The 18,155-nt window shown below is 44.3% G+C and overlaps 1 protein-coding gene across 1 annotated transcript in view; it reads left to right on the top strand.

The window, feature by feature from the left end:
- Positions 1–590: 590 nt before the first annotated feature.
- WT1 (WT1 transcription factor) overlaps positions 591–18,155 on the top strand; it is a 55,398-nt gene continuing 37,833 nt past the window's right edge. Inside the window, exon 1 of the mRNA XM_064715638.1 lies at positions 591–691. The gene's annotated coding sequence lies outside the window, so the exon portion shown is untranslated. The remainder of the gene's footprint in view (positions 692–18,155) is intronic.

Raw genomic sequence — 18,155 nt, 5'->3', positions numbered from 1 at the left:
CCTCTGGGCCAGGTTTTATTGCTCAGGAGTTCTTGGGATGGAAACTGTGGGCACAGAGTTTGTGGTGGTTGGGAGTGGGGCTGTGGCTGATCCCTAATTGGCTGCAGCTGTGAAAAACAGGTGAATGACATTAAAAGTAACAGCCAGGGAGTGCCCAGGGGTGCTGAGCAATCACACAGAGGGCACACAGGTGCAGGGCATCAATGGCAAGATTCCCCTGGAATTCCCTTTCCTGGAGCCAGGATCTCAAGGTCTGAAGGACTGGGGTGGATAGAGTGGTTTGTCCTCCTGTAGTTTGTGTAATCCTGCATGAAAACCGAGTCACTTCACCCCTCTGGGCCAGGTTTTATTGCTCAGGAGTTCTTGGGATGGAAACTGTGGGCACAGAGTTTGTGGTGATTGGAGTGGGGCTGTGGCTGATCCCTAATTGGCTCCAGCTGTGAAAAACAGGTGAATGACATTAAAAGTAACAGCCATGGAGTGCCCAGGGGTGCTGAGCAATCACAGAGGGCACACAGGTGCAGGGCATCAACAGGAGGGCATAAAAGGGTGAAGAACAATAAAAGCAGCCTCCTGAAGGGCTGTGGTGGTACTCTGCATGGGCTGAAGCCTTCTGGAATTGTGTGGTGACACTCTGTGGATTGCGGCCATCTCAACTGTGGCATCTGCTGTGACAGGAAACAGAAATAAGGTAAATCTGTTCTCATTGCTCTATGTCCTTTCAGCATAAACGGTAATTCCACACAATTCTAATGGAATTTTAAAGATGGAGTCAGCTGCCAAAAGCACTTAAAAATAAGAATGTATGTAAGCCCAAAACACTTACTTTGTCAATGCTTTTAATTCTGATGAATTGTCATTTAAGATTCTACTTTGGACTGTGAGAGGTAAGATTTCATTGCCAAAATACAATCTGTTCCTGCAAAGACTGACACTTATATTTAAATTTGAATGAATAATATGAGTGGCCTTTGCTGTAATTGCCACAGCCTAATTTGGGATGTGCAGAAAGCTGGTGAGAGTAAAACTTTTTGGAGAGTATTAGTAATTCAGACACAGTCTTCAACTCTAAGCTGCCCTGGAAATATTTGCATTTAGTGGTACAGCACCTCAAAGTGTATTTTTACTGTAACCTATAATGTTACTTATTGTCTCTTAAAAAAAAATACGTATATGTTATAGATATAGGTGTGGAAACACAAGAGAAAAGACTGGAAATCACTAGAATAGAGAGAGATGGGGAAAGGCTTCATGAAAGCTCTTCTAGCACAGGAAACACAGTTTGCTGTAAAGTGCTCAGTGGTGAAAAATGTAACCACACTTATTCTCTGCTGTTTGAAATATTCCTTTCTCCCTCCTCCCCCTACATTCTCCTGGATCCTCCAAATCCTTGTAACAACAGGTTTTGTTCAGGTCGCTTTGATCCTACAGTTCCTACTGTGGAAAGCTTTGTAGTTGAACACCTGCTTTATATAAGTAAAGATGAACTAACTTTCACACTTAAAGAAAGGCTTTATCATCTTTGGTATTGATGCCAAACAGAACACAGCTAGAACACTCTTCTTCAGAATGGAGAGTGAACTTTCTGAGAATTTAAAATGATATTGGTGAACATCACATCTTTGGCACTCTCTGCAAAGTGTAGTGACTGCAGGGTAGCTGGTGATGCCCTGAAGAGAATTAGCAATTAGGAAATTTGAGGGATAGGAGATACAAATCTGATAAACTTCTTAGATGCTGCTTTAAACCTTTTCCTGGGACCACACTGTGAGGAAGCAGATCTTCCAGCTCTTAACCCACATGCAAAGCAAACACTCTGGCTTTTATTGCCTTGTTTTATTCAATCTGCTCCATGCTAGCTTCTGTTAATGCAGGATTTGGTGCTGGGAGTTGAGAGAGGGCTCCTTTGTCTTCCCCCCTGTAAATCAGCTAATCCCAAGCCCTGGGCAGCCTGCCTGCCCCACTCACAAGTGCTGAGAGGAGGGATTCTGGAGGGAGCTTGCAGGTTTGGTGTTTTAACTGAGCGCTGATTTATGGCTTCTCACTGAGCTCATTGCTTGGCACATGGTGATGGCCAATTTGATGGATTAGGAACTCGAGCAACTCAAGGGCCCTTAACATTTGTAACCAATCATAATCTGGCTGGCAGTGACCACAACAAAAACCCCACATATTCTTCTTTGGATCTATTTTAAACTAGTTTAGCTTGTTTGCCTCTTGGAGACCTACTGCTGCCATTAGATACTCTTTGATTTGGTTCCAAGGATGGGTCAGAGTCACATTTTTCTTTGATAAACCTATTTTGGTCCCCTCATTGATGTATGCTGCTGAGAGTTGCACATTTCTTTTTGGTCTACTATTGCATTACCACATCAAGGAGAGCTGCAGGAGGGTTTTGCACAGCATCAGAGGGTGCACTTTTGTGTCATCTGAGGATTAACAGCACCTCAGGTATCACCAGGTCATCAGTGTCTGTGAGGTGTGTGAAACAGCATTAGAAAACTGCACTAAAGGGGTGGGGAAGAAGCTCTGAATGAGGCAAACTCTATGAACAGACATTGTTCACATATTTAAAATTAAGCCTAGTTCAGGAATGAAATTGTGAGATCAACTGTAATTCCTAGCCAGGCTGATGCTAATGGCAGTGAAGGTGTAATAAATACCCTATGACTTTGATATTGAATTGAAGTTAGGCTTTGAAAGTTGTCTTTGCTGTTTTAAAAGTGTCTTGCTGTACTGCATGGAGATATTTCTGTCACATTTACTGTAGGCAGCTCAAACAACAGCAGTAGGAATCGATAGTAATCAATAATTATATAGCACTTTTTACCCACTGAAATAGCATCTCCTGCACAGGAAAGTCCTGTTTTATTTAGGAAGAGTTGCTCTTAAGGTGGTGATTTATTTTTCATCTATGGTATTTCACAATCCCAACAGTTTATTAGAATATTGATATATCTTTGGGGTTTCACTCTTCTCTGTTACATTTTGAATTACTGAAATATAGGTTGAAAATAAATTGTCTAAATGCTGGTGTTTTCTGTGCCAATGCCTTGGAGCCATGCTGCTGGCTCCCTCTCCATTGGTAGGGGCTGTATAAATGCAGGACAAGGTGCTTCAGACAGAATGAAAATATATTTCTGTGCCATGCAGAGGAAGACAAGTACCAGGATGGCTGTTCTTTTGCTCAGTGCAGCTCTTTCAGAGTGACTTGCATGGATGGATGTTTTTGCTGAGAAGATCCTCTAGCTCAGAATTGTGTGAAAATCCATGCTGGAAACACCAGCATGGGCATGCTATACTCCTGAACTAAAAATGCAATGTTCCATGCTGGAAACATCAGCATGGGCAAGCAATGTTCCTGAGCTGAAATTCCATGCTGGAAACATCATGTTCATGCAATGTTCCTGAGCTGAAATTCCATGCTGGAAACATCATGTTCATGCAATGTTCCTGAGATAAAATCCATGCTGGGAATATCAGCACATGCATGCAATGCTCCTGAGCTAATTCCATGCTATAAACACCAGCACATTCATGCCATGGTCCTGAGCTGAAATTCCATGCTGGAAACACCAGCATGGGCATGCAATGCTCCTGAACTAAAAATCCATGCTGGGAATCCATGCATGCAATGCACCTGAGTTGAAATTCCATGCTATAAACATCAGCATGTGCATGCAATGCTCCTGAGCTGAAATTTGATTCTGGAAACATCAGCATGTGCATGCCATGCTCCTGAGCTGAAATTCCATGCTGAAAACACCAACATGGGGCATGCATGGCTCCTGAGCTGAAATTCCATGCTGGAAACATCAGCATGTTCATGCAATGTTCCTGAGATAAAATCCGTGCTGGGAATATCAACACATGCATGCAATGCTCCTGAGCTGAAATCCATGCTGGAAACACCATCCTGTACCTGAAACACTTTTGGGCTCCAACTCCTCTGTTTCCTAGAGCTAAGAATCCTCCTCCCAGAGCGCCTCAGATGTGGATGTTCGTGTTGGAAAGTGCACATCCTCCTCCCTGCAGATGAAGGGGGGAACCAAGCACACTTTGACTGTGGCCGTATGAGCTGCTGCAGCAAGAGCTGGGACCAAGACCTGCTGCCTGGTAACCTACTCACCTCTGCCTTATTCTCAGAAGGGTGGGGATGAAATGAGTTTTCTTCAGATCGCCAAAAATGTCATCAGACTCCAGAGATCTCCAAGCCTAAACTGTCTCCAACGCCTTCTCATGAGTCCAGGGCCTCACCTCTTCCCCTCTGTGCAGCTGCCAAAACCTCTTGCTTCCTTTCACTGACAGCTTCACCAGTGCAGCTGTGTATTTTCAATGAGTAGCACTAGGAAAATTTGGGGATGGAATATAATTAAATTTTTAAAGCCCACAGGAAAGTTTCTGGTTTGAACATATTAGTCACTCATGTTCAATTAAAGCTTTGTTTCGAAGGATGTTACCTGATGCTACCACAGAAGATCCAGAGAGCTGCAGAATGATCTCTGCTTTGTCATTCACATCCAAATTTGAATCCATAGGAGAACCACGGTGCTGAAGGCCAGCGACAGATTCATGGAAGGATTTGTGTCAGAACCAATTTGGATCTCGGGAACTTTTGGTTACAGTTGCTGTGCAGAGAGCCAGGGCAGAATTCCCTTTCTGAAGCACAGCAAAACTTCACCTTTCCTTGTCATCTGATGAAGGGAAGGTAAATATTAAAAGCACTTCAGTTGTGGGCTATTCTGAGCTAGGATTCATGCAAGTCTTGTTCAGCAGAAAAAAAGTAGTGTTTCAAATGCCTTGTAATCCCCTTTATCCTTTCAGGCAGCCCTAGGTGCTGCTGCATAGAGGTAGATCTGCTGCTGAAGCACACCCCTCTGGAATCCTGCTGGCTTCCTAAACAAAGGATTCTCTAGCTCCTATGTGGCATTTTCTTAGCTGGTGTCTCCTCCTATATCTGTTTGAACATAAGGGGAGTTAGTGCTGCATCATGTGAGACACTGATATACTCTGAATTTATTTGCTGGCTGTGGAGTTGTTCAGCCCTGTCAGAGCCCTGGTCTGGACTAAAGGAAATGTAAGAACACAAGTGCCAGGTGAGTGATCTGGGCCTTCTTCACATGTTCAGTTGTAGCTCTGTGCGTGTGTCAGTTCAGATGGAAACCCAACGGGGAAAAATTGCCTCCAGCTCTGACCACCAGCAAAGCAGCTGTGCATTCTCTGGTGTGAAAGTCACTCCTCCCCACCATGACCACCTTATGGTTTTTATCTTTTTTCCTTCCACCACCCATTAGGTGGCACCTAGAGAGCAGAGAAGTGACGGGCACACTCTGGACAGGAGATAATGGCAGGAGAGTGAGTGCAGCCATCTCCCACAACTGTCTTTAACTTCCCCCCAGAGCTTGCATCTCTCCACACTCCTGGAACAACTCTGCTTCTCTTCAGCAAAGACTTTTTGTTCACTGTTAGAGGTCCATGAGAGAGTTTGCATGGTCCTTTCTGCTCCTGCACCTGAACTTTCCCTTAGCTCTGCAGAACACAGAACCCAAGTGATAACACTGTTCATGGGCAAATTCTGCTGCTTTTCTCTCTAGGAAGGTGTTGCATGGTACATCTGAACTCACTGATCAAGACTCTTTTCCTCTCTGCAATGCAATGTGCTTTGGCCCCTTGTTCTGAGAATAAGTGGGAGAAAACTCTCTTTTTCTGAGAGAGCTGGGCACATATCAGTATTCTTCATTTTCTCCTATTCCCACATCTCAGCTGCAGTTGAGAAGGAGCCCCCAGAGGTCCTCTGGAAGTCAAATTGGTAACTCAGGGCCAGGTTTTCAGGACAAGCTGTAGGAGATACCTTCAGAGGGTTTAGGCAGACACAGCACTGGCATAGGACAATTTATCAGGAAGATTTAGACTTTCTAGGCCCACCCAGTAGCTGGCAAGGCATGGAAGAATGGCCCGAACTTCTCCCTCCCATGGGTATTGAACCTGCTCGTTGGGAACCTCAGCCACTACTGGTATTGGAAACAAACCTTGGGGAAGTTAAATTTCTGCACTTAAAATAAGCAGAAAAGGCTTTCCAAGAGTTTGTACCACTCCTTCAGGGATTCTTTTTTTAAAAGAAATAACAGCTGAGCTGGAGTTTTAAGAGCCAGCTACTGATCTGATAGACACTAAACTCATAATTCTGATCATTCTGTTTCTGTCCTTGTCAAGCACCCTGTTAATGGCTGGGTCTCTGCCCTACCTGGAGCAAAACTGAAGCTGATTTTTGGATATCACTCATGCTTAATGGCATTCAGAATGAGGGGTACCATAATAATGCAGCTGGTGTCACAGGTCTTGTCACATGGGAAAAATTGAGAGATTGTCCTTGCAAGACTTTATATTCTAGAGTGACCTGGCTACTTTTATAATATCTAGTCAGTTTTTGACAGAGCAAAAAATTTATGTGTAGCTCACAAATACATGTGTCTGGGGTGGTTTCTGTCAACTGGGCTATTTCTTTTGTGGATGTCACAGGACAACTTTTTATGGGGTCCTTTACAAGAAAAGGAGGAGAATCAGTTTACAGCCCCCTTAGAAAAAATGGCATCAAACAACTTCTTCAAAGTCCAGCATGTTTCTGTAAGAACAAGTAAAAGCCTCAATGGTTAAATCAATCCCAACTAATTCAGCATTTAGTAAACTTTTTCCTTACTCACACATTCTACTATTCCCAAGCAGAGTAAAATGTAGGGGGACATTGGTGCAGATGAAAAGAAACAGAAAATACCCCCCTTTGGAAGGAGACATGTTCTCTGGCATATTTAAAGCAACCTGATGTTTTCACCTCTAGATTGATATCATTATGCATCTTTTCCTTCCCCCACTCATGCCAATGTTTGGTTCAGTTTGCTGAGGACTGATCAAACCTTCTCCCTGCACAAGCCTCCATGGGTGGAGGCAGGATCCAAAATGCCAGCAAATCGAGGTTTAGAAAATGCAGTATCAACAGAGCTGTGCAAATAACTCCTTTCAGTGCTTTCTTGGCTGAACTGTAGTGCTGAGAAACAAGTTGTTCTGTGACAGTGGAACTAATGAATGCTGGCTGCCTGGATTTGAATCCTTGCCTCCCAGCTCTTTGCCCACCCCTCAACCCCTGCTCCCTCCGTGTCCCCTGTGATTCCCTCCCCTCCAGCCACCTTTGCTTCCCTCCCTTGTCCCCAGCTGACAGCTGGGCAGTGGTAGCAGGGATTGCAGCTGGCCCTGGTGGGGAGCTGGCCAGGGGGAGCACGGAACTGCTGAGCTCACTCTGCAGAGCTGCTCTGGTGGGGGCACTGGGGTAGCTCCCTCTCTTGCATGGAGCTGCCAGCTCCTTGAACTTTGTGCTCACTCAGCTTTGCTGGGAATGTCGTGGCTGTGCAGGATTTGGCTGCAACAGGCCCGAGGTTGAGAAGTTATTGGAGAGACAGATGGACTGGCGGTGCAATCACACAAGCCTCATTTCCTAGGGGAACCTGCCTTCAAGTGCTTTGCTTGAACCAAGATAAAGTGGTTTTGCTTTGTTTTCCAAGACTTGTTAACTGCTTGGATTAAACTAAATATATGTATTAAATGATACTGTAAGCATGTGAGTGCTCTTCTGCTGGTTTATGCCTTTTTTTTAAAATAGCAGTGGCTTTATTTCTTTACATATTTTATAAGCAAAGCATGGCACAGCTAGCCCTGCCTAGTTTATGTTGGCTTCACATGACTTTTGATGTTATTGATGCTATTTATTTTCTATCCCTCTTCTCTTTCTCTGCCCTTGAAGCATCACCCAAACATTGCTGTCTTTATGGGAGGAATGCACCATGTCTTTGAGCACTTGCTGCCTTCTTGAAAGGTTATGCCATTAGTCCAAAGGTATTTTTCTCCTCACCTTTGCATGGTTTCAAGAGTTTCAGCTTTACCTGATACAGAAGGTCAAAACTTGTAAGGAAATGGCTAAGTACACCTTAAGTACTGATAAACTTTAGAAATGACAAAGTATTGATAAAATTTAGAAATTACAAGGCCTGGTTTGCCATTTCCTTGAACAGACATTGTGTCCAGTCACTGTTCTAACAGACACAATGAATACTGGGATAGAGTCTTTTTCCTCATATTATCATATCATATTTAATGATAAAGGTATTTAGTTTTCCTCCTTATGAGCAGAGCATCCATCAATATTAACAGATGGCTCATCCTCATTCAAAAAAAAGGCTCTTAAATTCGCATTTTATTCACAGGACCCATTTAATATCAAATGTTTATCTTCTTTTCCTTAATTCATTCTACAATTATGACCAGCACATTGTCATACTGCACTGCAGGGCATTAAGTACAGAGACACAGCACACTTAGGGTTTCTTTTCTGACCAAGGAGTTCTGTACTGTAATATAGAGAGAACAATAACAAAAATATAACTTCAGAGGGCCATCAATGCTATCATCATCTATCTAACTTTAGAGTAAAAAGAGTTGTGCAAACTATATAGAGGATGCAGCTGGGAAAATTGATCAGTAACTCAGAATTATGTTGAAATCCAGGCCCTAATTTCATAGTACCAGAAGTTAAGCTAAGCTGTTAATATTTTCTAATAATCATCTGCTGCTGTTTTTGGAACCCTGGTGGCAGACCAGTGCCATACTGTTCTAAACACCATATAAACGCAGAGCAGAGTGAACATTCTTGCATTTAAGGGTTGTGAATTCTCTTAAAATAAGTCCCTGCTTTGAAAACCATCAGTCATGACACTATCAACTATTAATCTATTCAGGAAACTGTATTTTGTCTTTTCATCTATTTTTTAAATTTTATCTATTCATCTATTTTTTGTCTGTTCATCTATTTTTCAAATACTCATTTCCAGATCTCATTCAGAAACATTTTTCTCCTGTGTATATATTTAATTTTTGTCTTGTATTGAATTTAATGCATTGTGTAAATCTACTCAAAGAAGTTATACTTTGAGAGAATGATGTGATTGCTCCATTCAGCAGGTGAGTTTTAGTGCATCTGCATTGCCATGCAAAAGGAAGGAGATGATTAGTGAGGCAGTTAAAAAAGGAAATGCAAATGTAGATTAGTAGGTTACAGTGTCTTTCATTATTACTGTACTCAAATCCTGTCTTGACTGTATTAAATGCATCATTGTGACACTGCTGGCTGCTTGGTGCCTGGTAAATGAAGTTCACAGGGCAGGTCCTGCTCAGGGGAATAGCCAAACTTGATGCTAATTGCCAACTTTGTTGCCATGGTTTTGCAGAACAAACATGTCCCTAGCCCCCTGGGCAGGAGTCAGGCACAGCACAAAGGTAGCTAATTTAGTGCTCTCAATAGAAATGGGCTGCACAGAAAGCTGTGGTCAGCAAGGGTTTCTAATCCAGTTCCAGTCATTAAGCATCCCTGTGCAGAGAAGTGATCTTAGGGCTTACAAGCTGTTAAAAACCACACAGTTCTGTTTGGATTTTCTCTATTACAAATATCAAGCCCATTTGTATTTTCTGTTCTGAAATTTGGCAGAGACAAGACAAAGTTTGGCCATGGAATAATTTCTACACATCCATCAGGTGCCCTTGTTAATGTATAGAGGGTGTTGGCTTGGGGAAAATGTGTTGTATTTTTTATCCACCTGCTCAGCTCTACAGTTTCTCCCAGTGGTGCTGAACTTGCACAATGAAATCAGAGAGTTTTGGTTTGTCCTGGTGTCCCCAGCTAAGTCCTGGCTAAACACTTGCGTCTGCTGGAGATCCCTGTGTTGGTAACAGCAAATGGAGCTCCCAATAACAGTGGGTGAGCCACAGAGATAGGAGAGAGCTTGGCTGCTGCTTCTGGAGACAGAGCAGAGTGAAGATCTGCATTGAGGTGGTGAAGAGCAGGGCACACGTGGAAGGCCAGAGCAGTTGGTGAGGGGCTGGGAAGCTCCTGGTGGGCTGCACAGGGAACCACTGTCCTTCAGGGGGATTGTCCTCTTCTCCCAGCTATAGCTGCAATCCCTGCTTCTCCTGTTCTGCAAAAGCAGGTTTGGTAGATGCAAAGAAGATGACACTGAGGTGATTTTGATGTTTTGACCCACTTTGACAAGATCCCCTGTGGCCTGTGCTTGGAGGGAGGGCTGTGCACAGCCATGGGTGCTCACAGAATGAAGGGATGAATAAACCTCGTGCCTCCCGCTGATGAGGGCAAAACTGACTCTATCCACTGGCAGCTGTGCATGTTCTGCCAGCAAACTACACAAAAATACATTTTTAATTAACTTCTTCAGTTATAAAGGCCATTTAAATGACATATGACTTTCAAAACAAGATATTCTGTGGGGCCTGTATATCTCTCCCCACTGCTGTGTTTGCTTTTCCTGCTTTAGCATTTGACATTAATGTCTGTCATTGAACATCTCAACCTTTGTATCTCTCTCATGGGAGACACAGATCAGAGTGTTCAAGCTTTGTAATTTGGTGCTGCTGGCGTTTTTGTTCACCACAAATGTTTCTGATGATCCTAATGACATTTCAGCAAGTTTGGGAGGAAAAAAATCATTAAGAGTAGAACAAAAAAAAAAATCCCTTGTTGATGTGAAGTGCTCTCTGAATGAGTTCTGGGAAGTTTAAGTTCAGACATGGAATCCAACCTTTCCATTTGCACTAGAAGCGAGGCTATTTGTAGTTACTGTTTCAGAGAAGCCCAGTGTTGAAATCTTTAAACAAAAGGTTTCGGGTTTGTTCAGCGGAGGGATGACTATTGATCAAAAATACATTCTACGTGTTTGCAGTTTACTGAGGCACACTCATTTCCAAGACCAAAACTGCTGTCTTTTTATTTTTACAGTCTTTGTTTGAACTGAGATCCACATTCATTGTTACTGAGCTTTAATAATCTAAGGGTCACTCGAAGGGCTTTTGTTTGAGAGACCTTTCAAGCCAAGCCAAGGCAGCAGTTTAGAGAACGTTTCTTGTTTGTAGACAAAAATATATTAAAACAACCAAGGGAGCTATTACTCTTCCACATAATTATTTTTAATGTCTCATTGGACATGTATGAAATGCCTTTCAGTTCCTGTGGGAGAATTACTTTTTTGCCTTTTGCAGCGTAGCTTTTGTTAAATTTCTGCGCTGCTTTTCCATTGAGCAATGTTCACCCCAGAAGACTTTATAAACACGAACAGTATCTCCAGGAATATGCTTCCAACATAATCCACAGAAATACTTAGAGATTTGTCAGCAGTCATGGGCCTGATACCTTGCATACCTTGTGCCATCTATTTTTTTTTCTGGAGAGAACGTGACCCCAGTTCACAGGGGGAGAAGTCAGAGAACAGCCAAGAGTCCTGCAGGAGGTGAGGCACAGCCATGTGCTGCAGCAGCCCATGGTGAGGGCAGGAGGGCTAAGACTCTCTTCACCCCCTTTTTTCCTGGTAAATAGGTGCCAGGAAATCAGACCACCTTGCTGCTTTGGAATAAAAAGTGTTGGCACATGTTCTGTGCTCTGCAGCTCCTTTCAGTTCCCTGGCAAAGACTGGAATGGTGTGCACCCTTCTTTTTTATGACTGGAATGCATTTGTGGGGAGGAAAACAAACACAGAAGCGGGGGAAAGAGGGAAAGAGTAGCTTTATGAGAAGACAGAAACCATCCTGCAAAAACAGAATTCTAGTGAAAATATTTGGGCTTGGCTTGGGAAGTGCCCATTTTGTGCCATTTGTGCTCCACAGAGGTCCAGGCTTAGCAGGCAGCTGCAGGTGCTTCACTGGGATGTCTCCTCCTGTTGGGTGTCATTGGTCCTTTAAATCTGCCCGTTGCCCTTTTCACTTTGAAAGTTGCTCAGAGGTTGGGAGCTGCCACAGATCACATAGTTAGCTGTGTTATTTCTGCAGCCATCACCCTTCTCCTGGGCATGGCGAAACTTTCAGTAATGCCAAATGGACCTTCTACGTCTCATCAGAAAGCTCATTAATGGGTATCTATCTAGGTGATCATATTGTTAACTGGATATAAACCCAATTCCAAATTTATAGTGCTCTCAGGTTTCAAAGAGATAAATTGCTATGGTCATCATCTTCAGATGACTGAACTTGAAGTCTTTCAAGCTAAGCTTATAAAATTAAGTTATGTAGATGAAGCATGATTTGCTTTGTGGAATGATCTTGCCTTGTTTATGGCTAAACCCCACATTCTAGCAGGTTCCAGCAGGGAAAGGCTGTGGAAGCTGCATCTTTGAGCAGGATATGATGATAGAAGCAAATTATTGTAACTCTGTAGCACGGTGATGTTCTAACATCTGAAGCATGAATTGCTCAACAGCAAGTGATTTAATTGTGTAAAAAGTTGCCTTGACATGGACTGCAGTATACATCTTGGAACAATAATTATGTTGTAGCTCCAGAATATATTGTAAGACTGTAAGGGTGGTATGCACTTCCCAGTATCTGCCTGATGTCACAGTGGCAGAGTGTTTCTAAAATATTTTGTGCATAAAAATCACTGCAGATATGTACCTAACAACGTATTCCTTGAGACAAGAACTGTAAAGCAAACTTGGGGTTATTATTAATATATCATTATTTGAGGGCTTCCTGTGAAGTTGATCTTTCAGTGTCATCCAAAGTTCCCTGTCCTGATTTGACAATTTTATGGCTTTGAACTCTCACTCAGTTGTTCAAGGTGATTTAATCATTGGGTTGTCTCTATGTGTAGAGACTGCCAAATGTCATTGTTTGTAGAATATCTGTTCAATTTGGAGTGCTTCTATTCAGCAGAGGTGCTGGAAAAATGGGAAGGACTAAATATGTGCTGCCTGAATAAGGGGTAGGAAAAGCTTGGATGAAAGAATTTAGTGGTCTACATGTAAATGAAACATGGAGGCATGAGAGAGAGAGACAGAAGAATTATGTGGAGTTTGGCAGGAGGATGTAATGAGTAATAGATGGAATGATGAAGGGGAAATAAAATCGGCTGGATGAAGAAAAGCTTCCTGACCACGAGATCTTGTTTGATTACTGAGGTTTCCCAGGGGACTTGTGTGATTTGGGAAAAGTTGTACAAGGCTGCTCAGAGCCTCACAATGCACAGCTCTTAGTCACCTCACAACGTGGCACCCAGGAGTGGAGAGTGCTCCCCTCTTTTAACTGTGTTTGAGGTTCCTGGGATTTGCTGGGCAGCCCAGAGCATCTCCTGAGCTCTGTCTGACCTCTGGCTTCTCTTTGAGTTAGGCTTGATAAATAAAATTACAGATCTTGAAGAAAATCTACCTCCTCTGAGGTTGTGGGCTTGATCCTGGTTCTTTGGTGCTAAGGGCAGGAGGCTGCAGGGTTGGATTGAGCTGTCCAAAGTGACAGGAGCTCTGAAGATGCATTCGGTGACAATTGCAAATGTCTTTGTGTATGTCCTCAGAACTCTGAGCCCAAACCTTCCCAATATCTGCATTGATGTTAGTGATACACAGTGTTGGAGTGGAGCTTGTTGCAAGTGTTAAATACTCTGAAATCTGTATTTGGCCAGAGAACTTATCCAACTGATTCAAGAACTTTCATTCCACGATAAAGCAGATGTAGCTGTTATGGGGTGTTCGTGTTACCCAATCACAAAATTATTTCATTATAGATCTGGTGTCTGGCTAAAGCTGACTCCAGGAGTTCCTCAGAGAAAAGTTTATCAGATGAAAAATTAAGTGTGCTTGTAGCTGATATCCAATCAATTTGCTGAACTCATTTTGACTTCTGCCCAGAGGTTCTGAGAGTAGGTTTATAACTGAGAGTCCATTTGGGTTTGAGCATTTTAGGAAAGGAGCATTCAAAAACCCAGAGGCAGTGAAGACCACATGGCTTCTAGAAGCTGGGGAGCTCAGATCATGAAGTCACAAAAATGGGTTTAGAGGCTGCTTTCCTGGTGGGTCTCTGCTGCTTGGCCTTTCAGTACATTCCCTGTTCTCAGGCAGCTTCTCAGAGCAATAGGACCCATTTCCTCAAAAGCACATAGAAACTGCACAGGCTGCTGCTTCCCAGGGTGGAACTGAGATAAACTGGGATCAATGGCATGGTCAGTGGGGTGGAGGACACCAAGCTGCCAACAGCACACTCAGTGTGTGCAGGGATCCATCCAGAGGGACACTGACAGCCTGGAGAGGCTCAGGAGAACCTCATGGAGTTCAGCAGGACCTGGCAGTGCAAGGTCCTGCACCTGGGCTGGGGCAATCCCAGCACAAACAGCCTGGGCTGAGGAGGGATGGGATAGGATGGAATGGATGGATGGAAGCAGAGCAGCCCTGAGGAGAAGGGATGGGGGTGTTGGAAGCTCAGCAGGGCCTGGCAGTGAGCAGTGAGAGCCCAGAGAGCCAAATGTGCCCAGCAGGGCAGGGAGGGGATCCTGCCCCTCTGCTCTGCTCTGCTCTGGGGATCCCAGAGGAGCTCTGCTCCAGCCCTGGCTCCCCAGCAGTCAAAGGGCCCAGAGCTGCTGCACTGGGTCCAGGGGAGGCCATGAGGGGCTCAGGGGGCTGCAGCACCTCTCCTGTGAGGACAGGCTGAGAATTGGGCTTGTTCAGCCTGGAGAGCAGAAGGCTCTGGGGAACCTTCCAGCAGCTTTCCAGTTAGGAGAGAGCTGGAGAGGGACTTTCACAAGGACAGGAGGAGCAGGACATGGGGGAATAGCTTCACACTGACAGAGGGCAGGGTTAGATTGGTTATTGGGAAGAAATTCTTTGCTGTGAGGGTGGTGAGGCCCTGGCACACATTGCCCAGAGAAGCTGTGGCTGCCCCATTCCAGGAAGAGTTCAAGGCCGGGGGCTTGGAGCAACCTCATGGACTGGGAGGTGTCCCTGCCCATGCCAGGAGGTTTGGAATGAGGTGACCTTTGTGGCCATCTCCAACCCAAAGCGTTCTGTGATTCTAAATATTGCTAAGAACTCGATTTTGAAACTGCACACGATCCAATGTCTACTTTGCTCCTGGGAACTTTCAGAGTTTTGAACTGTGGAAGCCCTGAATTTGAAACAAATCCCACAGAAATGTGAGATTTTTCATGCCAGTTCATCCACGAATAAATAAAACCAAATTTATTGTGAAGATAGTTTTGAAATATCTTCTTATTTGAATTTAATATTTGTTATCTCATGGGTGCATGATTAACTCCATATCAGTAGGTACATAACTTGTACATTCTGAGATCTATCTAATGTTACAAAAGGAACAAAAATAAATCATTTAGATCTGGAACAGTGATCACAATGGAAGTTTCATTTGCAAAGGATTTATGGGGACTTGAAGTGAGTATTATGTTTTGAATAAATGCACCATTGACCAGTATCAGATTTCCATAGGCTTTATCTTGGTTTTCCTAAGCAACTGCTCATAAACTTTTTAATATCTTGACAAACATGATGGTGCTACTTGCAAATCTGTTCATAGAGCTATTAATCTATGATACTGCAATCTAGAGAAAGGAATCACACTTACTTGCTCATTCCTTTCACTATTTCATTTAAAAAACATAAATAACAAGGTGACAGGCTTCCTTTGTGCTTCTTTCTTTCTGGCTAATATGTGATAAATATATCAGGAAAGGTTTGTCAAGGCATCACAAAGCAGGTCTTGGTTCCGATGTGAACTTTACTGAACTCTGCTTTCATGTAATAGGAAGAAAAACAAGAGGTAGATTTGATCAGTCTGCACCCCTGACTCAACAGCTACAGCAAACCCTCAGTGCTTTTAATTCCTGTGTCACAGCAGTACTCAGATGAATTTAGTGCTCTCAAACAGACATAAAATCTGAAGGGAAAGGAATGTCCTTCTCGTGAAGAAGAAATTTGACTTCTGAGGCAAGTTCAACACGTGGGTTCCCTCCCTCCTCTCCTTTCTTCCCCCACCTCTCCCTGCAGCTTTGTCCGTAGCTGTCCCTGCACAGCCCATCTCAGCGTGAGCTGTGGGGGCAGCAGAGGCTGCAGCTGGACAGTGACAGTCACAAATCTGAAAACAGCAACAGCTACAGCCCAACTGAACTGTGTCAGGTACTGAGATTTCTGTCCCTGCTTGTAGCAGCTCTGAATTGTGTCAGGTACTGAGATTTCTGTCCCTGCTTGCAGCAGCTCTGAATTGTGTCAGATACTGAGATTTCTGTCCCTGCTTGCAGCAGCTCTCTCTTGGGGTGATGTCCTGAAACCATGGACTTTTCCCACTCAAGTCCACACCAGATATCCCCCACCCACACAAGGGAGAGTTTGCCCGTAAACCTTCAGGTCTGACCGAAAGCCACATTGAGTGGGAAGCCTTGGAATTAAGAACTGGGGAAGAACTCTTCTTTCAGTTGGGGGTACATTTTTGCTGCCTGTTTTTTTCCAGCAATCTGGATGAGTAAAATGAGCTTCCCTGTGGATTGTTGCTGCAATCTACACATAGCAGTAGGTGCAGTCCAGGGAGAGGAGAGACACGCACACCTCCGTGGAGCTGTGGTTACAGAGGACTGGGTTTGCTCTGTTCCCAAGGAAGCCCAAGGGCTGTGCTGGAGACCTGGGGGCAGGGGAATGTCTGCCCAGGCTGGGAAGGAGCTGTGGGTGTTGGCTGTGCTGTGCTGCTGGCCTGGCAGGAGGGACTTGCCGTGTTGCAACAGCCCTGCCACCCCCTCACAGGTCACATCACTGACGCATCGCACAGGGCCGTGCTGCAAAATGCAGCCATCTGCCTTTCTCTGCTTACACAAGGTCTCCAAGCGCTCCAGAAATGCTGCAGGAGTCCCCCATTGTTCTGGCAAAACTGCTGGCACCTCTTCCACTTCTCTGGGAAAGTATTGAACAGAACCCAGGGGGTTTTGGTTCTCCTCTGCTTTAGGCATTAGGCACATTGTCCCCATTCCTTGTCTTCTACGCTCCCCAAACATCCTCAGGCAGGGGCCATGCTTGGCCTTCCCCACGGTGTGGTACAAGTCCTGGAGAGCTGACATCCTGTGGTTTCAGTGGGAACACTTGCCCTGCAGCACTTTCAGCCAGGGGCTTACGTGGATGAATTCCTCGGAGGTGTGTACAGTGAACCAAACCCAGTGAAAAGGGGTTGAGACCCTCAGCTAAGACAGAGCAGCTGCTGGAGCCCTCTTGTTTCCCACTGAGGAAGAACTGATCTCTGCACAGGGCTGCAAAAGGGCTTTGCCAGAACAAAGGGAGATTTGGGGTTCACATTGTTTAAGTGTGCTTGTTAAAGAACTAAGTTGATAGATAAAAGGCACGGATGGGTAGTGTTTAGGATAACGTGTTCATGGCCAGTCTGTGAAGAAACTGGGAGAGGACAATTTATCTTCTGTCCCTGTGCTGTAATACCCCACAGTTAGTGAGACCTGAGGCTGTGGGTGCCTTCCCTTGCCCGTGAGGTACCGAGGACACTGCAGTGTTTGTCCACTGCAGCTGGAGCCTTTCTAATTCTTCTGAATGTGTAAATGTTTGGTTTACATTTCCAGTATCTACCTGTGCTCAAAGATGGTGTCCCCAGGTGGCACAAAGAATTCTTTGAACTGGTGCCCATGCCAGGTATTGTTAGTGATGTGTTTGTATATCATTGCATTTAGAGTTCAGTGTGCCTTTACAGTGGGATCTGCATGCTACAACCTGGGAGGAATTAATTCCTCAAGTCTCAGTTACCAGACACCCATTTATAATACTCTGCATTTTAGAACATTTTTATTTTCTCCTGCCGAAATAATAATTGTATTACTTTCAAAGCCATTAGCGGTAATGCCAAGAACTGAGCATATTACCTAAGAGCTTTTTTCCCTAAAAATTTCTTTTGTATGTGAGTAAAAAATACTTATAAAATTCCTATGTAATGGTTTTATTATTTATATATATAAATATAATAAGTACATAAGTACATCCCTGATTATATATCTAACTGTATATTGACAGATTGTTGTATATCGATACCTAAGACTTCAAAAACGTCACATACTCCAGATCTAAAAGACGTTTCCAGCTTTCCATGAACTCCTCTTCACCAGAGCCCCGGCGAGGGCGGGACGCTCAGGGATGCTTTATGGCCCTATGCAGCTCGCTGATTTATACCGAGCCCCGTCCTAGCAGCACGCTAATAAATTTCCTGGAGCCCGCGTGGTGCTCCCGGCCGTGGGCACCGAGGGGGTGCGGGCCGGGCCCCGCAGGTGCGGGAGAGGCGGAGCGGGGCCG

This window comes from Zonotrichia leucophrys, chromosome 5, assembly GCF_028769735.1.
Source record: "Zonotrichia leucophrys gambelii isolate GWCS_2022_RI chromosome 5, RI_Zleu_2.0, whole genome shotgun sequence".
NCBI lineage: Eukaryota > Metazoa > Chordata > Aves > Passeriformes > Passerellidae > Zonotrichia > Zonotrichia leucophrys.
This window is presented reverse-complemented; position numbering and strand designations above follow the sequence as displayed.